The following is a 22780-nucleotide window of genomic DNA, read 5'->3' as shown; positions in this document are numbered from 1 at the left end:
CTAAGCAAACTTCTTACAACAGAAAATTACCATCACCACAAAAGAAATGTTAAAATGATGATTCAATTTGGTTATATGCAAATACAACATTATTTCAAATACCTAGTATCATGCAATATTAGAAATAGTTTTTTAGAGGCGAGTTGGCAGGGGAGGTTGGCTGCTGATAAGTTTTTTTGTTATGAAGTTACTTTTTGTTATTATTATCAATTCAATTTTTGTTTAATAATGGATTTTTTGAATTAGCTATTTAAACACTTTAATTCAAACAATGCTTCCACAAACTTCTTATAATTATTCAAAACCACATGGACTGTAATTACTTTATCTTAAGATAAATTTTACCTTCACAGAACACATTTTTTCCCTGAATGCTACCAAAATACTTTTTACACTTTGCCGTATGCATTCATATTTTGTCCTGCATTTTTCCATTTTGATTGTATGAAAACTAGCCTTTTTGTTTTAGGGCAAAACACACCTTTTTGAACAAACATCAAATTTCAGTAAGCATTCCCACAAACTTTTTACCTGTTTTAATATTCATTTAAGTTTTACATGCTTCTCTTTATCCTGTGAAGAAAAATAAACTATTCATTTCAATTGAGGCAAGAACTATTTCTTATGAAGAAACTTGTAGTAATTCCATTAATCAGGACATATAGTTTTTATCATTGTAGAGCTCTTATTAGCATTTATACTTATCTATTAATATAAGCTTTTATTTATTTTTAGGGCATTTGAATAGAGCTCTTTTAGGATTTTTTATTTATTTATATTCCCATCTGTAGTTATTAAAGTATATTCTGACATTGAACAAAGAGACAAATACAAAAACAATGATAACGCACTAAAGAAACATAAACTTTACAATTCGACTCATAATTCTAGATCTAGAGTTCCCATAATTCAAAGCTTAAGGTTCTCTTGTTGGGGAAGTATGAATAAAAGGTCTGTACTGTTTGAGGCAATGTAGTAATTTGTTCTTCTTTCACTCTACAATTAGCTGCTTTCAATAGTTGTTGTGAAGTGTGGTGATAGATCTCTTGGTTGCTTTGATAATGTATTTCCCATGTTATACTAATGTCTGCAGTCAGCTTACCTCTCTCACTGCAGGTGATGTCCTGTCTGTGCAGGATGCATGGTTTGGACCAATCTCTATGCAGACATGTTCTTGTGACTGAACCCAGGGAGCAGCTTACCTCAAGGGCAGCTGTTATTGCTGGCAGCGATGAATGTCAGGACTAGTTCCACTGGGCTGTTCCTAGGGCTGTCCCAAAAAATTCCCCTCAGCTGGGGGAAAATCAGCTGCCCCACATTGGGTACCAGTTGCTTTGGGAATGAAAGACTCACACACCAAAACTCATGTGCAGGGAGGTCTCCGTCTGGTTTATTTCTCTTGCTTGTATATCATGTATTTTTTGATTTAGCCAAGTGCTGTGGTTAAAGATAAATTTCCCAAGGATGTTTTGTCTTGGAACAAGAAACCTTGTCTCTAGACTCACATCCTATCTAGTGGCAGAAAGGGCAAGAGGTGGCTCTTTTCAAACTTCAAGGACAAAGAGATAGCTTGTGCAGGGATAACCAAGAACAGAGCTCTATTTGCTCTAAAGCAAAAAGAGATGAGCTTTAATAAATCATTTAATCATGTCCTTGGTGAGGTGATAGAACTAATCCCACACACAAGCATATATTTTATGCCAGAGTGAGCATATTATCTTTGTTTCCTTCCTTCGCCTTTTTTTTTAACCCTAGTACATGGTGTATACTGATTTCTGATCCCACATTTAGTAAAAATATATTGATAATTTTAATGATATTTTATTATAATCATTAATTGATGTTTATAATCAGTAATGTGAGTTATTGTTGAGAGGCCAGGACCTCAGTAAAACATGCTAAGGGAATGTGGCTCCTCTTTTCCTATCCTCCTCCAGGCTTTTCTCTCCATACAGTAATTAAAGGAAATGGTGCTACCTGCCATACAGATGTGTTTATTGCTCCTACCACATGTGCAGGTGCCTTGCCATGGAATACTAAGAAAATTCTTGATTTGCTCCCAGATGGAGGGAAGAAAAGTTAGGAGACCTCAGTTCTAGATATTGGTCTGCACCCAACTGCTTATATGCTTTCACCTCTGTCAACCTCAGATTCTTCAACTGTAAAAACAGTTACTTGGCCAGGACAATCTCAAAGTTCCTTTTTAGTCATCTTCACTCTCATATATCATGGGTTTTCTCTGCTCTCCTCCCTTCCTCCATTCCTTCCCTTCCATCCTTCCTCCACCTGCCCCTCTCTCTTTCTTTCTGGGTGGGTATGTGTGTTTTGGGGAGAGCGAGGTTGATACATTGGTCTCCAGAATGGGAAGCATAAACCGAGAGTAGCCTAAGCTAAATCTGCTCATATATTAATGCCCCCAAATGCCTACTTTGTTCTGAAGAGGCCTCCCTAGTTGGGTGATCAGTGACATGTATATAATTCCTGCTGTGAGCTCAACTCAGAGGGAAGTTTTAAAGGGAATCTGTGAGAAAGGTTTGAGTAATCTAAAGGAATGAGTGATTTTCTTTAGACCTGAATAGGTACTTCTCTGAGGGTTTGCAATTCCCTGACTCCAGGCAGCACATGAGACTGAGGGTTTTAATTGTCCTTCAGCTCCCATCTGAATTGTTCTTCACTCCTGTTTGGGAGTGGTGGTGTTACTTTGGCTCTTTTAAGACCAAAGAGACAAAAAGGATCCCAAAGGTCCTTCAGTCCTTGAGTGGAATCTGAAACTCGTGGGACTCATGGGACTCATCTCCTCATCCAGGCCACTCCTGACTTGCCTGGCTATTAATAGCACTGCCGTCCCTCTAATGACCTGGACTGGAAACTACAGAATATTTCTTGACTCCCATCTTTAAGTAGCTGTCAGGTTCCTCTCTAAGTTGCCCGTGTTATATGCTTCAGTTCACCCCACCCTTTGCTTTCCCTGCCCAGCACCCTAGCTTAGGCTTTTGTTCTAGGGCACCAGAAAGAATTTCAGAAACCAAGAGACTTGAACCATTTCCATTTGTGAGGCTCCACATACATTAAGAAATAAAAACAAATTTCCAAATAGGAATATAGAAATTCAGTCTGCTTATAATTTAGAAAAACAATGCTTTTAACGCACACAATTTACAAGAGAATTAGAATTTGTACTAAAGCATTATTCATTTACCTGTACCTCATTCAGCATGGAACTTGATTTGACAGCAGTAGGGATGGTCTTTCCGTCCTGCCTCAGTGGGCCTCTCTGATTATCTGTAACCTCACTGGGAGATCATTAGCGAATTCTCATGAGCAGAGGGCTGGTCCGTGGCTCAGCTCTGTGTCCTCTTAGCAGCTCTGCTCTCCTCTCTGACAGACTTCCTGTTTGTTTCTTTATTTTCTTTGTGCCTGTTAAGCTTCTCAAAGCCCAAGTATAATTATGTGATTCGGCCATTCAACAATCTTCAGGGCCCTAATGAATGAAGATACCCACCTTTACTTACATTCTTTCCCTCTAGCTGTTGTCTGTACCATTCATTCTTTCTATGTAGTAGTAGAACTTTGAAGTTCACCATGTTCATTATGACAGTGATTAACATGATAGGCTGTAATGTCTATGGTGACCTACTCTGTAGGGGTAAGAATCTCTCTCTCTCAAGGTTTTTGTTTTTTTTTAAGATTTATTTTTTTATTTCTCTCTCCCCTTGCCCCCCTTCAATCCCAGTTGTCTGTTCTCTGTGTCTATTTGCTGTGTTGTCTTCTTTGTCTGCTTCTGTTGTTGTCAGTGGCATGGGAATCTGTGTTTCTTTTTGTTGCATCATCTTGTGTCAGCTCTCCATGTGGGCGGTGACATTCTTAAGCAGGCTGCACTTTCTTTCATGCTGGGAAGCTCTCCTTACGGGGTGCACTCCTTGTGCATGGGGCTCCCCTACACGGGGACACCCCTGCCTGGCAGGGCACTCCTTGCACACATCAGCACTGTGCATGGGCCAGCTCCACACTGGTCAAGGAGGCCCGGGGTTTGAATCACGGACCTCCCATGTGGTAGATGGATGCCCTAACTACTGGGCCAAGTCTGCTTCCCTCTCAAGGTTTTTTGAGGAGTGCTTGAAAACCTTTAATTGTCAACCATGTTTACTCATTATCTAAGAAGCATTATTTATTAGTTGTGTAGGTTTTAATTGGTGCCAGAGTAAAATTATAAATAGTATAATGGAAATTGGGTCTGTTACATTAATAAATATTAAAAAAATGGTTCCCTGGAACTCTCAAATCCAAATGAATTATTTCTTCTTTGCTAAACCCCCCCCTGGACTGCAGCTGGTCACACACCACTGGAACAATGCCTACTGTCCTCGGTCCTATCATTTTTTCCCCCAGCTGAGACATTTTATTTGTGTGTATGTACTACATTCTGGAAAAAAAAATCCCAGGATTTTCTTTCTTGTGTGTTTTCACCTTGCTTCCTTTTTGGTCCATGATACCAATTGCTGTCATCAGTAGAAATAAAAAAAAATTACAGATGGGAGCAGATTATTCTGCCATTTTTCCAGATCTTTGAGTTGCACATCAAACCTGGGACTAATCACTCTGCACTTTTTTAAACTGCCTGTGAGTTTCACAACAATTTTCCCAGCCTACCGATCATAAATGATTTCAAATTTGCCAGTGTAGCTGTGCTTCATCATCACACTTAGAAACCAGCTGATGATTTGGAAGCACAGCATGATAATAATCTGGCAATTCTCTCACATCACCCAGGATGTTCATGTGCACCATTGTGGTGGATTGGAAAGGTGGCAGAAAGACTCTGTCTTTTTAAAAATAATTCTTTCCATCCTTCCAGACTCCTCTTGAATTCCAGCTCTCCCTGATTGCTCAAGTGAAGAGGAAACCCCTTCCTCTGATCTAATGAATGCCTCTTGAGATGCTTCTGTTTTTCTGCTTTGGAGTTGACTTGTTTGTGTACTTCTACCTCCCAAAAAATTCTCCCTATAGCAATTTTTGAAGGAAGACTCGGAGATTTTTGTAGCCTTCCTAGCAACTAGCAGCCCCTGTGTGTGGCAAGCCTAACCATGAGTCATATCACGGCACTCTTCATAAACCTAATGAAGTCAGTGGACATTAAGTAATGTAATTTTTTTTCTGTCATCATTTATTCCTTTCTTCTTTCACACCATGTGCCATACTCTGAGTTAAATGCTATGGGCACAGCAGGAAAGAAGACAGAACAAATCACTGCCTCCATGGAGCTTAATAATCATGCTGACTCTGGCTGGTGGTGGAGAGAAAAGCATTCCTAAGAGGGATGGTTCCTTCCCTGCTCTGTGGTGCAGGTGCCATTGTGTTCACTCCTGCAGAGGTTCATTCCTTTGCAGCAGGATGACTGTGTAAGATGAGGCTGCAAGAAACAGCAGAGGGTGCAGACTCCTGAAAGCTGCTTTGTAAGTGCAAAGTGCTGGACTCTGGAGTCAGTGGATGTTAAATAAGTTCTCAGCTCGACATAATTATCTTACTATCCTTATTTCATAGATGAGAAAACCAAGCTTTCCTGCGGCTAAATAACTTATCTAACTTGGTTGGTAGTGAAGATCAAATTCACACAGGCTATGGACTAAGTTTCTAGCCTCTCAAATTTTCTTGCTCTTTGCCCTGGTAGAGCCACACCATAGCCTAATGGACAGGCTGCTATTGCTTAAGTTTCTAGATGGGAAATGGACTTGGGTCAAAGAATAGAGCATCCGCCTACCTCATGGGAGGTCCATGGTTCAAACCCAGCACCTCCTGACCATGCGGTGAGCTGGCGCATGCTTAGTGCTGATGTGCGCAAGCAGTGCCCTGCCATGCAGGGGTGTCCCCCATATAGGGGAGCCCCACCCACAAGGAATGTGCCCTGTAAGGAGAACCACCCAGTGCAAAAGAAAGTTCAGCCTGCCCAGGATTGCTTAGGCACATGGAGAGCTGATGTAGCAAGATGATACAACAAAAAGAGATGCAGATTCCTGGGGCCTCTGACAAGAATAGAAGCAGACACAGAAGAACACACAGTGAATGGGCAGAGAGAGCAGACCACAGGGCAGGTGGAAAGGGGGAGGAAGGGGAGAGAAATAAATGAAAATACATCTTAAAAAAAAAAAGGGATTTAGAGATAAGCTTTTCCTTCTCATTTACTCCAGTGGTTAAAGCAAGGGCTTTGAAAAGAAGAGGCTGGCGTTTCATCTCTGGCTCACTCCTAGCACAGGGCTCCAGGGCAGGTTACTTACTGTCTCCAGGCCTGAGTAGCCTCATCCTCATATCCAGTTGATTTTACCATCTTCCTTCTAAGATAATCCATATAAAATACAGTGCCTGCACAAAATTGGTGATGTTTAGGGTAAATACTAGTAATAAGGACAATTCACCAGTTGTCAGAATTTCATCTTGAGTAGGTGGGGCAGGCTGAGCAGTCCCCTTAGGTCCCTGAGCTCATGCCTGAGGCTTCTTACCACAGTTACTTGTTTAGTGTTTTTAGCTGGTTTTTGGGGCCTGGACTTCAAAATTAGAATTAGCCTGTAAAAATGAATTCAGTAGCCTTCTTCTTAGCCTGTCTTAGGGATACTTGAACTGGTCCTTGAACTTCGGGCATGTGGGAAGCTGCCTCTGGCACTGGTATTGTATCTGGCCATCATGTTGCTCAGTGCTGTTTTTAGTTTCCGTTTCCCCACCCTCGCTGTAGTAATTAAGTTTCCATTCTCACGCCACTCCCCTGGGCTCCAATTGGGCACTCCCTAAAGAGCATGAAAGTCTTTCCTGCCTTGCACATCTGCAGATGGTTGTTTTGAATCATCCGCTAAAAGACTTCGTGACATGGACCAATCAGATCTGTGGTGCAAAACCTCATTCATTCCTGGCTATAAATACCCCTGATTTACCCTCAATAAACGAGACTTGATCAGAATCCTGTCTTGTCTCCATTCTTTGTGTCTCTTGTCCCTTTTCATTCCCACTCCCTCCCTCCGGTCTTGGTTCAATTGACCTGTGGGTCGGGTCAAGTGGTGCCCAAACAGCGACCAGAGTTCAAGGGATGAAGTGAGGAACGCCGATCGAGGAACCGGCCAGGAGGTGAGAATTGGAGGACACCGCAAGGGAACCTGCCTCTCGGTTGAAGCCTCGGTAAGTGATCGGCAATCATGGGGCAAGAAATGAGCCAGCATGAGACATTTGTAGAGGGTCTCCAAGAGGCATTAAAGACACGAGGAGTAAAGGTGAAAGTAAAACAGTTATTGAGGTTTTTTGAGTTTTTGAAGGAAGTATGTCCATGGTTTCTTCAAGAAGGAACTATTGATGAGAGAAGATGGAAAAGAGTAGGGGATGCTTTACAGAACTTTTACAAAACTTTCGGCCCTGAAAGAATCCCAGTAACCGCATTTTCATATTGGAATCTCATTAATGATATTTTAAGTATTCACCATAGGGATGCGGTGGTGGCAAATGTTATTAAGAAGGGTGAGGAAATTTTGCAAGAAGGGCAGGGGCAGGAGGCTCTAGTCACCAACCCTAAGAAATCAGCAGACTGCCCAATGTCCAACCCGCCTGATGCATCCAGAGTGTCCGGTCCGGACGAGGACTTGATCTCACTAGATAGTGAGGAGGACAGGAAGCCTGCCACCAGGACAAAGCATCCATTAACCCATGCAAACAAAAGATCCTGTAAGGAGGATAAAAATAAAGGAAAAACTGGAAAACGGACTTTGGCCCAGTGGCTAGGGCGTCCGTCTACCATATGGGAGGTGTGCGGTTCAAACCCCGGGCCTCCTTAACCTGTGTGGAGCTGGCCATGCGCAGCACTGATGCGCGCAAGGAGTGCTGTGCCACGCAAGGGTGTCCCCCGCGTGGGGGAGCCCCACGCGCAAGGAGTGCACCCGTGAGGAAAGCCGCCCAGCGTGAAAAGAAAGAGCAGCCTGCCCAGGAATGGCGCCGCCCACACTTCCCATGCCGCTGATGACAACAGAAGCGGACAAAGAAACAAGACGCAGCAAATAGACACCAAGAACAGACAACCAGGGGAGGGGGGGAAATTAAATAAATAAATAAAATCTTTAAAAAATAATAATAAATAAAGGAAAAACTAAAGCTACATCTAGTAGGAACCCGTACCCTGACCTCAGAAAATTAAAAGTGGAAACTGATGATGAATCTTCTAATATAGAATCGGGTGAATCTGAGGAGGAGACGGTAAAGTCTCAACCTCCGCCATACATTCCCTATCCTGCGGCCCCACCTATAGTTATGCCGGTAGTTGACCCAAGGAAGGAGTTATTAGAAAAAATAGAGAAACTAAAAGAACAAATTCGATTAGAAGAAGAACATCAGGAATTCATATCTCAGTTGGAAAGGTTGAAAACAGGAAAAACTAAAAATGAAAGTAAAACTGCAGAATCCCGTGCCAAGCCACCCGTATGAGGAGCAGTGTTAAGGAACCCCCAGGCTTCTAATCCTTTAACTACCTTAAGTGAACCTGAGGTTTTTCCTGTAACTGAAACTAAGGATGACCAGGATCAAACCTGGAGGCACCATAATGGCTTTGAATTTAAAATTATCAAGGAAATTAAAACCGCTGTCGCCCAATACCGAGCTTCCACTCCCTACACCCTAGCTATTGTAGAATTCATTGCTGAAAATTGGCTCAAACCCATTGATTGGCACACTATTGCCCACGCTACTTTGTCTGGAGGGGATTATTTGTTATGGAAATCAGAGTATGTTGAGCTTTATGAAGATACTGCCAGGAGCAATGCGCAAGCGGGCAATGGGTGGAACCTAGATATGCTAATAGGAGAAGGAAACTATGCCTCCAATGAAACCCAAATGCAATATGATGCAGGCTTATTTGCTCAAATGCAAGCTGCAGGCACTAGAGCCTGGAGAAGATTACCCACCAAAGGAGATCTTAGTTCCTCCCTCACTAGCATAAAACAAGGACCGGATGAGCCTTTTGCAGACTTCGTACATCAGCTCATAACCACTGCAGGGAGGATATTTGGAAATGCAGAGGCAGGCACTGAATTTGTAAAACAATTAGCATATGAAAATGCAAACACCACTTGCCAAGCTGCAATCCATCCATAGAGAAAAAAGACAGATTTGTCTGACTGCATTAGTTTATGTTCAGACATAGGAGCTGCATATCAACAAGGTTTAGCCATGGCGGCTGCCCTACAAGGGTTTACAGTTAAACAATACCTAGCCCAACAGAATAAGGGGAAATGCTTCACCTATGGGAAAGAAGGCCACTTTGCCAGGAACTGCAAGGGCCAACCGGTTACAAAAGGAAAGGGCACTACCCCTAGGTTATGTCCTAGATGCCAACGGGGAAAGCATTGGGCTAACAAATGTAAGTCAAAAACGGACACCCAAGGCCAGCCTTTACCTTCCCTCCAGGGAAACGGGAATCGGGGCCAGCCCCAGGCCCCCAAACCCAAACAAGTTTATGGGGCAATCAACTTTGTTCCCACCAACAGAAATCCATTTCAGACCTCTGTAGAGCCACCCCAGGGAGTGCAGAACTGGACCTCTGTGCCACCACCCACACAGTATTAACACCCCAGATGGGGGTACAAGCCTTACCAACGGGCGTGTATGGTCCCCTGCCACATAATACTTCTGGTCTACTAATTGGATGAAGTAGCTCCATTTTTAATGGGCTTCAAATATCTCCTGGCGTTATCGATAATGATTATACTGGAGAAATAAAAATTATGGCATCCTCCCCACAAAACATTTCCACCATTCCCTCAGGAGAAAGGATCACTCAACTAATACTGCTCCCATTAATTAACACCAACAATCAGGTGAAGAGCTCTAAGCATGGCTCAGGAGTATTTGGTTCCTCCGATGCATACTGGGCACAGGCTATTTCATTCAATAATCCCATGATGACCCTGTGACTTGACAGGAGACAGTTTAGTGGATTAGTGGACACTGGAGCAGATGTTACTATCCTGAAAAGAGAAGATTGGCCGCCCAATTGGCCTCTCTCTCCTACCTTAACTAATTTAAGGGCATAGGTCAGAGTCAAAATCCCGAAAAAAGCTCAAAACTACTAACCTGGAAGGATAAAGAAGGGAATCAAGGAACTATACAACCCTGTATAATACCAGGGCTCCCCATTAACCTTTGGGGAAGGGATTTGCTTTCTCAAATAGGGCTTCTCATGTGTAGTCCCAACGACATAGTCACAGCTCAAATGCTCTCGCAAGGGTTTAAACCGGGAAAAGGTTTAGGAAAATCCGAATCAGTCATTGCTCAACCCCTATCTATAAAGGGACAAAATAGCAAAAGGGGGCTGGGAAATTTAGCCTAGGGGTCATTGATCTTCCTGTACCCCATGCAGACCAAATCACCTGGCTTTCAGATGAACCTGTATGGGGCGATCAATGGCCTTTATCCTCAGACAAGCTACAGGCTGCCCAACGGTTAGTACAGGAACAGCTAGCGGCAGGACATATCACAGAGAGTGACTCTCCCTGGAACACTCCTATTTTTGTCATTAAAAAGAAATCTGGGAAATGGCAATTATTGCAGGACTTAAGAGCAGTGAACAAAACAATGATACCTATGGGAGCTTTGCAGCCTGGTCTTCCAACCCCTGTAGCCATCCCCCTTGGACATTATAAAATTATTATAGATCTAAAAGATTGCTTCTTTACTATCCCATTACACCCGGCTGATCAAAAGTGCTTTGCATTTAGCCTTCCCTCTATCAATTTTAAAGATCCTATGAAAAGATTCCAGTGGAGAGTTTTACCTCAGGGCATGGCGAATAGCCCCACCTTATGCCAAAAATTTGTAGACATAGCCATACGAAATGTTAGGACTAAATGGAATAATCTTTATATCATACATTATATGGATGTCATTTTGATGGCTGGTAAAAATGGGCAGGGCGTCCTGAAGTGCTACCATGATATGGAGGTAACTTTGAAAGCACATGGACTTCAAATTGCCCCTGATAAGGTGCAGCTACAAGATCCGTATACTTATTTAGGATTCCAGATGACGGGGAATAAAATAACTACTCAAAAAACAAACCTCAGGATGGATAAGCTAAAAACATTATATGATTTTCAAAAGCTCCTGGGAGACATAAATTGGCTTTGCCCCTATATAAAATTAACCACAGGAGATTTGAAACCTTTATTTGACATCTTGCAGGGAGATTCTAATCCCAACTCTCCACAAAATCTGTCTCTGGAGGGAAGCCAAGCCCTTAAAACAGTGGAACAAGCCATACAGTCTCAGTTTGTCACTACTATTGACTACAGCCAGCCTTTACTGTTTGTCATATGTAAAACTTTTCTTACTCCTACTGTGGTATTTTGGCAGACTGCCCCAATAATGTGGGTGCATTTACCCACGTCACCCGCTAAGGTAATTTATCCTTACTACCAAGCTGTTGCAGGTATTGTCTGCCTGGGGAGAGAACAAGGCAAACGTTATTTTGGTAAGGAACCCGATACCATTATTCAACCATATACTAAGGAACAAATCAGCTGGCTGTTGCAGACAACTGACAGCTGGCCTATTGTTTGTGCATCTTATGCTGGACAAGTAGACAACCATTACCCCAATGATAAGCTCCTACAATTTTTTAGTATGCATGACTTCATTTTTCCCTTGACCACCTCTCTTCAACCCATCACTGGAGCCCTATCAGTATTCACTGATGGGACCTCCTCGGGAATGGCTACTTACATCTTTAATGACAAAACTGTCCGGTTTCAAACTCATTCAAAATCTGCACAGCTTACAGAACTACAAGCTGTCATAACTGTGTTCTCTGCATTCCAATGTGCCTCTTTTAACCTCCTCATGGATAGTGCTTATAAAGCTCAGTCAGTTCCTTTACTTGAAATGGCCGCTCAAATAAAAAATGTCTCGAAGGCAGCTATTTTGTTCACTCAACTGCAATCTGTTATTCATAAAAGGAATCACCCCTTTTTTATTGGTCACCTCAGAGCTCATTCCAATCTTCTGGGTCCCCTCACCCAAGGGAATCATTTAGCTGATCAGGCCACACAGCTAATGTGCTATGTTGACCAAGGTTCACCCAATTCAGGTAATCAAGAAAACATTAACAAGGCAATTAAAGCCCATCACCTACATCATATTAATGCACATACTTTAAGGCTCATGTTCAAAATTACCCAAGAACAAGCCCGCCAAATTGTTAAAGGATGTCCCTCCTGTTTAACCTTTTTGCCCATGCCTCATTTAGGAGTAAACCCCCGTGGTCTAATACCTAACGCCCTCAGGCAAATGGATGTAACTCATATTCCTGAATTTGGTAATCTGAAATATGTGCACATTACAGTTGATACCTTTAGCAGACTTATATTCGCTACCCCACAAACGGGAGAAGCAGGAAAGTATGTCATAGCGCATGTATTGGCAACCATGGCACTACTGGGAACTCCACAACAAATAAAAATGGACAATGGTCCCGGATATACTGGCCATTCATTTGCTTCCTTTTGCCAACAATTGAACATCAGACACATTATGGGCATTCCATATAACCCCCAAGGGCAAGGTATAGTTGAAAGAGCGCATCTGTCTCTAAAAAATACTATCGAAAAAATAAAAAAGGGGGAGTGGTATCCTGACAGAGGATCCCCCAAAAATCTATTATCCCACTCTCTTTTCATTTTAAATTTTTTAAGCTTAGATCAAAAGGGACACTCTGCAGCTGAGCACTTCTGGCACTCTAACTCCAGCACTAACCATGCCACAGTTCTGTGGGAAGATCCTATGGACAATACTTGGCATGGACCCGATCCCATCCTAATATGGGGCAGAGGATCAGTTTGCATCTATTCAAAAGAACTAGATGCAGCCAGGTGGCTGCTGGAATGATTGGTTAAACAAATGGATAATAACAATCTATCCAGGGTAGAGGACTCTCCCTGAGATGAATACTATTTTCTTGCAGGAGAGTAACCAATGGTAAAACCAATGCAGCTGTGTAGCCCCCCCTGGAATCCTTCTATGCAGCTTCGTCACCATTGTTGGAGCCCTTCTGTTATATGCCGGCACTCCGAGTGACTGGACCACGCTGGACAGATCCCTTCTACTTACTTTCTTCGTAAGGAACAGTGCTGCTTTTATGCCAACAAGTCTGGCATTGTTCGAGATAAAGTTAAGGAGCTTCAAGAAGACCTGGAGAAAAGAAGAAAGGAGCTGGCTGACAACCCCCTGTGGAGTGGGATGAATGGACTATTGCCCTATCTACTCCCTTTCTTGGGACCTCTGCTTGGCTTACTAATACTTCTATCACTAGGACCTATTCTCTTTAACAAGATTATGGCCTTTGTAAAGCAACAACTGGATGCCATAAAAATGCAGCCCATCCAGGTCTATTATCATAGACTGGACATGGCTGACTACAACGAGGGGTCTAACCACTGCTTGCAAATGGATCCAGCTGATAGGCCTGATCCCAGACCATGAATATCTCGTCAGTATCTTCTGAGGCGCTGGACTGGTTAGTCAATGACGGGCAACTGGGCAAGGCATTCTCACGATAACAACCACCTAGGACAGAGACATGGCGTTTTGCTGCCACGATTCTCAATGACGGGTAAGGTCTAATGCGATCGTTTGCCAGCCCTGACCTAAGACAGGCACAGTCCTCCCAGAATGGGCCGTCTTGTCAGTCTTCCTTTTCTGCTAAAAATATCAAAGAAAAGGGGGACCCGTGGGAAGCTGCCTCTGGCACTGGTATTGTATCTGGCCATCTTGTTGCTAAGTGCTATTTTTAGATACTAACCCAGTTAAGTTTCCGTTTCCCCACCCTCGCTGTAGTAATTAAGTTTCCATTTTCACGCCACTCCCCCAGGCTCCAATTGGACACTCCCTAAAGAGCTCTAAAGTCTTTCCCGCCTTGTGCATCTGCAGAAGGTTGTTTTGAATCGTCCGTGAAAAGACTTTGTGACGTGAACCAATCAGATCTGTGGCATGAAACCTCATTCATTCCTGGCTATGAATACCCCTGATTGACCCTCAATAAACGAGACTTGATCAGAATCCTGTCTTGTCTCCATTCTTTATGTCTCTTGTCCCTTTTCATTCCCACTCCCTCCCTCAGGTCTTGGTTCCATTGACCCACGGGTCGGGTCACGGGTACAGGCAGAGCTGAGTGTCTGCTTTGATAGATATAAAGTCTTCCTGAATTGTTCAGACTCACACACCATTGCAGAGAGGTGTGCTGTGGGACAAATCACTGCATTTCTCAATACAAAGTAATAGGAATGTGTGTTAACCATAAGCAAAGTCCTTGTTGCCATTTTGTTTAGATCCTGCCATTGCAGGGGTTAAGGGGCCCCTTAAGCAATTTACAGCATATCTTCCAAGCTGTTCTAGAAGGCTGTCGGTTGTAAGGTTCCTCCTAAATTAGCAAGGTGCAAGCCTTTTCCTGTGCTATCTGAGAGCATGTGAACCTGGGCTGTCAGGCTGGGCAGGAAGCTGTGGTTCCAGGCAAGATAAAGACCTCGGCTGCATCAGAATCCCCTGGGGAACTATTTTGAAACTACAGATTCTTGGACCTCATCTATGGGCCTCTGGACATGGGCTCAGGAAGCTGAGTACTTAACAAGCTGCCCAGGTGGGTCTGGTGAGTAGCCAGGATAGGAGATACCAGGCAGACTCTGAAAAAAAAAAAATGCTTGTACACCCAAGATATAGCACACAGTTTCATAAAGGGCTTTGTCCCCTCTTGCCCACACAGCGGATGTCAGGATTTAAGAACCCTGAAGGTATTGAGGCAAGGAGGCTGAGAGGGACTTGTGGGGATCTGACACCCCCTTGAAGATACTCCCCAGCCTCTCTCTTCATTGGGGAGGCCATGCAGTGCGTAGTTAAAACCAGGTCCAAGAGTCATGCCGCCTGCATCGGAATCTAGGTTCCACTGTTACTGGCTTCTTGACTGTGGACAGCTTATTTATCCCCTCTGTTCCTCAGAGTCCTTATCTGCAAAATATGGGTAAAAACTGGTCTTCAGTTGTATTAGTTTTCCTAGCACTGCTGGGGAAAATACCGCAAACTTAGTGGCTTTAAACACAGATTTATCATCTAACATTTGGTGGTCACACATCCTAAATCAAGGCTCTAGAGGAGACCTGTTCCGTGGTCTTTTCCTGCTAGTAGAGACTGCACACATTCCCTGGCTTGTAGACCATCATTCCAAGCCCTGGTTCCATTGTCACAGCTCAATTTTTTGACTTTGATCCTCTTGCCTCTATCTCATAAGGGCCCTTGTGATTACAATGAGTCCTTCTGGAGATCCCAGGATGCTCTCTTGTCAGGATCCTTTAGTCAACAATATCCACAACGTCCCTTTTACCATGTAACTAATTCCTGGGATTTGGAAGTGGACATCTTTGGGAGTCCAGGATTCAGCGTACTGTACCAACTCAGAAGCTTGTCATGTGGCTTATGGAGATAATGCATGAAAGTCCTTACAGGGAGCCTAACACATAGTCAACATGTGGTATGGTCTTACTGTTACTCTGAATAAGACCATACTGTTATTTTCTGAGCTGAAGAATGTCACTTCATTTTACCTTTCTTTATACTGTTCATACTATTTTAATATATATATTATGATCATCAGTGACTATTTTTGTTTTAAATCTTTGATAATTATCAGGCACTCTATCATCCCTCTTTAGGAAAGAACACCTGTATTTCAGTGAGGTTGAATAACTCCTACAAAGTTTAACAACTAGTAAAAGCCAAGGCCTGGCTCATGCCAACAGCCATCTTTTTCCCCCTACTCTTGACCTACAGCTTACTTTTCCTTTTCATTCTTCCCTGGAGCACAATGTAGTTTTTGCGACCTTTTCAGACCATAGTGAAGGCTTGTTGAGACAAGTGTTGCAGTGGAGAAGAGCAGGAGCTTGGGAGGCAGGAGGAGCTTCCCCACTCACCCCATCAACCTCCTCCTGTGGCTTGTGGCTACAGCAGATTCAGTTTTGGAGACTGCATAATGCCCTCTTCACCTTCACCCACATTTGGGCCTAGCCAGGTGGTCACTATCATGATGCTTCTCTTTATCAGCTTTGTGCTAATGACTTACTTGACCTGGATAAGTTCCCTTGCCATCTCTGGACCAAGAAGTGATCCTTCCAGGCCTTGCCATCAGCTGCCATTCTTCCTAGAGCACATCTGAGGGGGGCAGCCTGTCAGTTTGTTGCTCAGACAAAGCTAGGCCTTGTGGAGCTGGGGTGCATGCAGTAGGCTGGTCCTCAGAGGAACTGCCTGGGTGGGCAGAGTCAGGCAGGCAGGGTTGAGGTTGGTGTCCTTGCCTCCATTCTCTCTCTTCCACCTACAAGAGATAATTTTCTTCCAAGTCCTTGATGTACATCCCTGTAAAATAGCTTTCCTCTGTTGGCCCATCATTCCCTGGTGTCCCTCTGTATGTTCTAGGATGACTTCTCTCTTGTTAAACCTTCTTTCCTATAGAAAAGTAGTTAAAAGCACAGACCCTGGCATAGGACATACTTGGGTTCAAATCCCAACTCCCCTCTTACTAGCTGTAATTCTTCCTTAGGCTAATTGCTTGACATCTCTTAGCCACAATTCCCCATCCTGTTAATGGGAATAGGACCAACCTCACAGCATTTTCAGCCCCATTACCAACAGCACATAAGCACTCAATAATAACTGATTATCATTTCAATCAGCTTGTCTTAGCAAGGTGAGAAAATATTTAATTAAACCAATTCACCAGAACAGGCATTCTTAACTAGGGGTCCATGTGCTTGAACTGAAAAAATCAATCAACTTATTGCCTTTAATTTTCTGACCCCTAACTGAAATTTAGCATTTCCTTCACTTATGAATGTATACAGTGAATAAATTACAGCAGTGTTCATTTCACCTGACTGGCAAAGGGGTCTGTGGAACAAAACGTTTAAGAATCCAGCACTAGAAGGTGTGAATATAGTGGGCTTAACCCACCCACAGAGAAACTTCTTTTGCTAGCAAATCTTTAAATCCTTGATGGATTTTGGGATGTGCAAGAGCTGTATTTTACCTTGGTTCTTGTCCCTGCTTCCCATGCCCTCATCTCTTCAGCACTTTCTTGCCTTCACACAATCAAGCAATTAGTGCCCAGTTTTCACTGATTTTCTACACCAGGATTTAATATTTTCTTTGTGGATGACCTGTGATGCTTAATAGAAATACCTTCTGATGTGCAGTGGGTTATATCCACTGCATCTCCCTCATGCTGAGGGCCCTTTTGTTCTGGATGAAACAGCGTTTCTCAGCTCCCTAGTCTGTTACTTCCACTATGTCACAGTGTCCCAGGGATAGGTGAGAATAAAATAAATCCACATATACATATATGTATATGAATATTCAAGTGTATTAATATTTATGAACTTGTGCTTTCTTTCTTTGGGTTTATTCTGCTAGGATACATTGTGAGAAATCCAATTACTGGATCAAATTATAGACATCATTTATAAGTTCCTAAAAATATATTAAAAAATTAACAAACCAGTGTGTCTTGTTTCTAGGCATTAAAAATAGTCTAGTTTCACTGCCACCCTGCCAGGACTGTTTAAAAACATTCTTCCTAATGTTATATAGAAGTACATTCCTATCTCAACATTTTAATTTGTTTCTATTTCATTATTTGTGGAATCTTTCATGAATGATCCATTTAGCAATATATAATGTTTGCTTTGAAACTTGGTGCTGCTAACTCTTTTTTTTTTTAGCATTTATTTTTATTTTTTGGATGTTTTTGAAGATACATAGATCACAAAAAATTTTACATTAAAAATATAAGAGGTTCTCACATACCTCACGCTCCACCCCCCCCCCACTCCTCCCACATCAACAACCTCTTCCATCATTGTGGCACATTCATTGCATTTGGTGAATACATTTTGGAACACTGCTGCTCCACATGGATTATAGTTTACATTGTAATTTACACTCTCCCCCAGTACATTCACTGGGTTATGGCAGGTTATCTAATGTCTAGCATCTGTCCCTGCAGTATCATTCAGGATTGCTAACTCTTAAGTGTAAGTGTCTTTCAGGTCCCAGGCCAGTTGTGTTTCTGCAGCATGGCCTCCTTGCAGATTCCAGTGTCTGGGTCTCTAACCTTGCCAACAGCAGCATGGGCTTCATTCTCGCGGATGCTAGTTTTGACGTGTGGATGGGGAACAGCTGAGGAAACACCTGGTCTCAGAAACACAGGACTCTTTCAGTTTCTCAGGATGAATTTTGGGCTTTCAGATATATTTGAGTTGATTACCACATGGGCCTCTTTCCTTAGTGCCCTTAGTTCAGATTCGTGGGGATTTCAGCAGTGAAGGCATAGAGAGTATGACTCTGAGGTAATAGGAGAGGGGAAACTGATGTCTCGTGAAAGGTTTTATACCTCTTTAATTGAATAAAAAGCAGTAAAGGACATTGTAGATAAATAATTACATCATAGGCATTCAACGTGTTCAGGAGTTAGGAATTCTTGAGTCATTTTGTCATTCCTGCTGGTTTGGAGGCTGCTGGGTGAATTTTATCTCTTCTTCTTCCCCTTCCTCCATAGACATGTATTTCAAATGTTCATTTTTCTTCTTTCCAGAAATTCTCACCTCTGAAATTTTCTTCTTTCTCTTACTTCTGTCTCTAGCAATTAATAGCAGTATGACATTGGACAAGTTATCTAGGTCCTCTGTGCTTAGGTTTCCTTATCTGTAAAATGGGGATAATAAATACCTACCTCATAAGGTTGTTGGAGCAAAGCCAGGAGTTCTGAATGACAGAGAAACCCAGAATGATACGTGGAGATGTGAGGAACAGATTTATTATGTGAGTGCCCAGAGGAGAGTCAATCTCCAAAATCTGAGCCCCATTTTTCAGTTTTCATAGGTTTATATAGGATTTTATGTGGGCTCAGCATGACTATTGCTCATTGGTAACATGTTGCTAGGTGATATTTTGCAAGTGGGGTTACAGAAACAGAATGCAGTTGCAAGGTCGCCGACTGATTTACAGAAGTGGAGCCTGCAGTGGTTTGTTAGATTACAGAAGTGGGGGTGGGGGGCAGGAGTCAATGTGTGATATTCTCCTGCAAGGCCATGTTCTCACAGGCTGATTTACAGAAGCTGGGGCAGGAGTGGCTCATTAGATATCTTTTCTGCAATGTTATGCCTTTTATTTCTCAACAAGGTAATTGCCAGGTTAAAGAAGGTATACAAGAAGCATCTGGCCCAGAGTCGGGCCCATCATAAGTGCTCATGAACAGCTGGCTTTCCATCACGGGTGACACTCACTCATGTGTGCACTACTCACATGCAGGGCTTCCGAGTCCTGTGCCCAGGACCAGACATTAGAGAAGGAAGCTCTATGGTCTCCTCCAGGCTTGCTTCCCATCTGCCAAACTGTGCTTGCTGAGGACTTGAAACGCAAGCACATGAGCTTTTACCTAAAGACACAACAGAATATGTTTCTTGTAGCACTATTCACAATAGTGAAAAACTGGAAACTACCCAAATGCCCATCAACAATGGACTGGAAAAATAAAATGTGGTATAATCTCACACTGGAATGAGAACTAACAGCCCATAACTATATGACATGGTTGAAGTCAGATACAGAAGAATAATTCCTATATAATTCCATTCATATAAAATTTCCAAGAATGATAAAACTATATTTGGTGTGAAAATTAGGATAGGAGTTACTTTTGGGAAGCATGACAGGAAGGGGGCTCAAGCAAACTTCTGGGCTTCTGGTAATGTTCTGCTTCCTCTGCTCAGTGCTGGTTTACCCAGATGTGTTCAGCTTGTGATTATTATATATATTCTTTATGTATATGCCGGTATTCTTTGTAGACTGCTCTATTTGTAAGTAATATTTCAGTGGATCAGTTCCTTTTTGGATTACAGTTATGATGAGATGGCAAATTATGACTTACCAGCTTCAGTTAACTACATTCTGAATAAAACTGGCCAAGAACAATTGTATTATGTGGCTCATTCTCAAGGCACCACAATTGGTATGTAATAAAGGTAGCAAGTTTATATAATGTCTTTTTTTTTGTTTTGCATAGTTTGCTTTTGTTCTTTTTTTAAAAATATATTTATTTCTCTCCCCTCCCCTCCCCACCCCTCCACCCACCCACTGTCTGCTCTCTTGTGTCCATTTGCTGTGTCTTCTGTGTCCAATTGCATTCTTGGTGGCACTGGGAATTTGTGACTCTCTTTTTGTCATGTCATCTTGCTGCGTCAGTTCTCTGTGTGTACGGTTCAACTCCTGGGCAGGCTGCACTTTTTTCTGATGGGGTGGCTCTCCTTGTGGTGTGCACTTGTGCATGGGACACCCCTACACAGGGGCATCCATGGGTGGCATGGTGCTCCTTGTATGCAGCAGCACTGTGTATAGGCCAGCTCACCACATGGGCCAGGGGCGCTGGTTTGAACCCTGTACCTCCTATGTGGTAGGCAGATGGTCTATTAGTTGAGCCACATCTGCTTTCCTGCATTTGTTCTTAAAAGTGGAGTACATATTTTTTTAAAAAAGTCAACTATACAAAAATAATGTTGGTTCACATGCAAGTTTTATTATTTTTTTTAATGCCAAGCAGAAATAACAAATAGGGCAAGGAATTTTGGTAATATTTTCTTTTCTCTAGAAATTCAGATTTTAATAAAAATGGATAAACATGGTGCATGACTTCTTTGAAATTGGATGAGCCTATTATATATTTTACTAGTTAAGCAATTTATTGGAATGTTAAAACAAGAGGTTTTATAAGTTGAGAGACTTAAAAAATATATACAAGATAATATATTGACTTTTAAAGTTAAATGGAACAAAACTAGATCCAAGATTGCTACGTTACACTGATATTATTTCAAAATGGTTAAACAAATTTTTTTTCCAACTGATTTTTTTTTTAGCATGATGTTTTCAGGGTAGTGAGTTTTTTTTTTTAAGATTTATTTATTTATTTCCCCCCACCCACCCCCATGGCTTGTTCCTTTCTTTTGCTGTCTCTTCTCTGTGTCCATTTGCTGCATGTTTTTTTCTGTATCTCCTTGTGAGCCCTCCATGGCACTCAGGTTGTCAGCTCTCCTCTGTGTGCTGGCCAGTTTGCCTTCACAAGGAGACCGTGGGATGTGAACCCAGACCTCCCAAATAGTAGATGGGAGCCCAAATGATGGAGCCACAGCCACTTCCAGTTTTTAAAATTTATATGCATTTTAATATGTGGTGATTATAAATTAATGTGTTGATTTAAAGAAAGCAATGTTCAAAGAAAATAAAAATTACCCATCATTCTATCAACAAATTCTAATATGAAAGCATCAGAATCCAAAATTTTTTACTTTGTTAAGAGGTTAAGAACCTGCCCCATATTTTAATTCTGTTGCATATTTGGAATGTTTACTGTGTGTAACACCTTTGTGGTCATATTGCATGATCTCCTTAGAATAAGTTCTAGAAGAACAAATGCTTTTCAGTGTCTTGGTATGTACAGTTAAACTGCTTCACTCTCACTACCACCAAGCACTCTTTGCTAATTTGGGAGGCTAAAACCAAAAAAGCAACTTGAATATATTTGCGTATCTTAGGAATGGGGCTAGGCTCTCTTCATTGACCTATCTACTTATGTCCTTTGTCCTAATTCTTTCTCAGGTGACATTCTAGGGTCTAGTTTAAGGCTGGAAGTAGCCTGAAATGAAGCTAAGAAATACTTTAAAGCAACAGATTCTAAATTTGTATGAGTTCCTTTTTAAGTGATGACATAACTGAAGGGCCTGCTAGTCCTTAGGGATGGAAGGAAGGGGGAGTGGGGGAGGAAGATGGTCAGGTGGAGCTGTTGGAGATAGTCTTTACATGGCAAGGTTCAAACTGTTCAAGGAACAGGGAACGTCTTCTACTTCAGGCAATCTGGATTTGAAGTGTTTTGCTCCCTGACTGCAGCATTGCTGGCATGGTTCTCAGCTTTCTCTAGAGCATGACACAAAAGGGCAGCCCTTGCCCTTAACAACAAATTCTCAACGTGGAGCTCCTATTTTCTTTCGTTTGCATAGGTTTTATAGCATTTTTACGGATCCCTTGCCTGGCCAAAAGGATTAAAATGTTTTTTGCCCTGGCTCCTGCGACTTTAGCCAAATTCACCACCAGCCCTATAGTCGTATTAGGAAAACTTCCAGATCTTCTCCTCAAGGTACTTTGATCACACCTTCCCCTGCCCAGAAATTTCCTTTTCAGGTTTGAAGAATTGGCCAGTGGTGGGAAATGTAGGCCTTCCTCCTCTTCAACTTTTTTTTCAATAAAACAGAAGGTTTTTTCTCTTCACGGTTTAGCAGGTTGATATAGTTATGAATTCCAAAAAAAATATTGGATTATGTTTGTAAACTGTTTTGTACCTGGAAATGATTAAATTATGATTATGGCTCTGATTGGATGAAGTCAGTAGGGTGTTGAGTCCCAGAACCTTGTGGGTGGGGACTCACAGATAAAAGGGGCATGACAAAGGGCAGAGTTGAAGCTTTTTGTTGCTAGAAGTTTTTGATGTTGGAGTTTGATGCTTAAGTCTTAAGGTGGAGCCCCAGGAGGAAAGCACACAGAAAAGAGATGCAAGCCCCAGAAAGAGAAGAGCCCTGAACCCAGAGAGAAGCAAGACCCAGGAAGAGAGGAACCCAGGGAGCCTAAACCCTGGCAGTCTTCAGCAACCATCTTGCTCCAACATGTAAACATAGACTTT

The 22780-nt window shown here is 42.3% G+C and overlaps 1 pseudogene; it reads left to right on the top strand.

Moving 5' to 3' along the window:
- LOC101440664 (lysosomal acid lipase/cholesteryl ester hydrolase-like) overlaps positions 1-22249 on the top strand; it is a 29617-nt pseudogene extending 7368 nt beyond the window's left edge.
- Positions 22250-22780: the final 531 nt, after the last annotated feature.

This window comes from Dasypus novemcinctus, chromosome 6, assembly GCF_030445035.2.
Source record: "Dasypus novemcinctus isolate mDasNov1 chromosome 6, mDasNov1.1.hap2, whole genome shotgun sequence".
NCBI lineage: Eukaryota > Metazoa > Chordata > Mammalia > Cingulata > Dasypodidae > Dasypus > Dasypus novemcinctus.
This window is presented reverse-complemented; position numbering and strand designations above follow the sequence as displayed.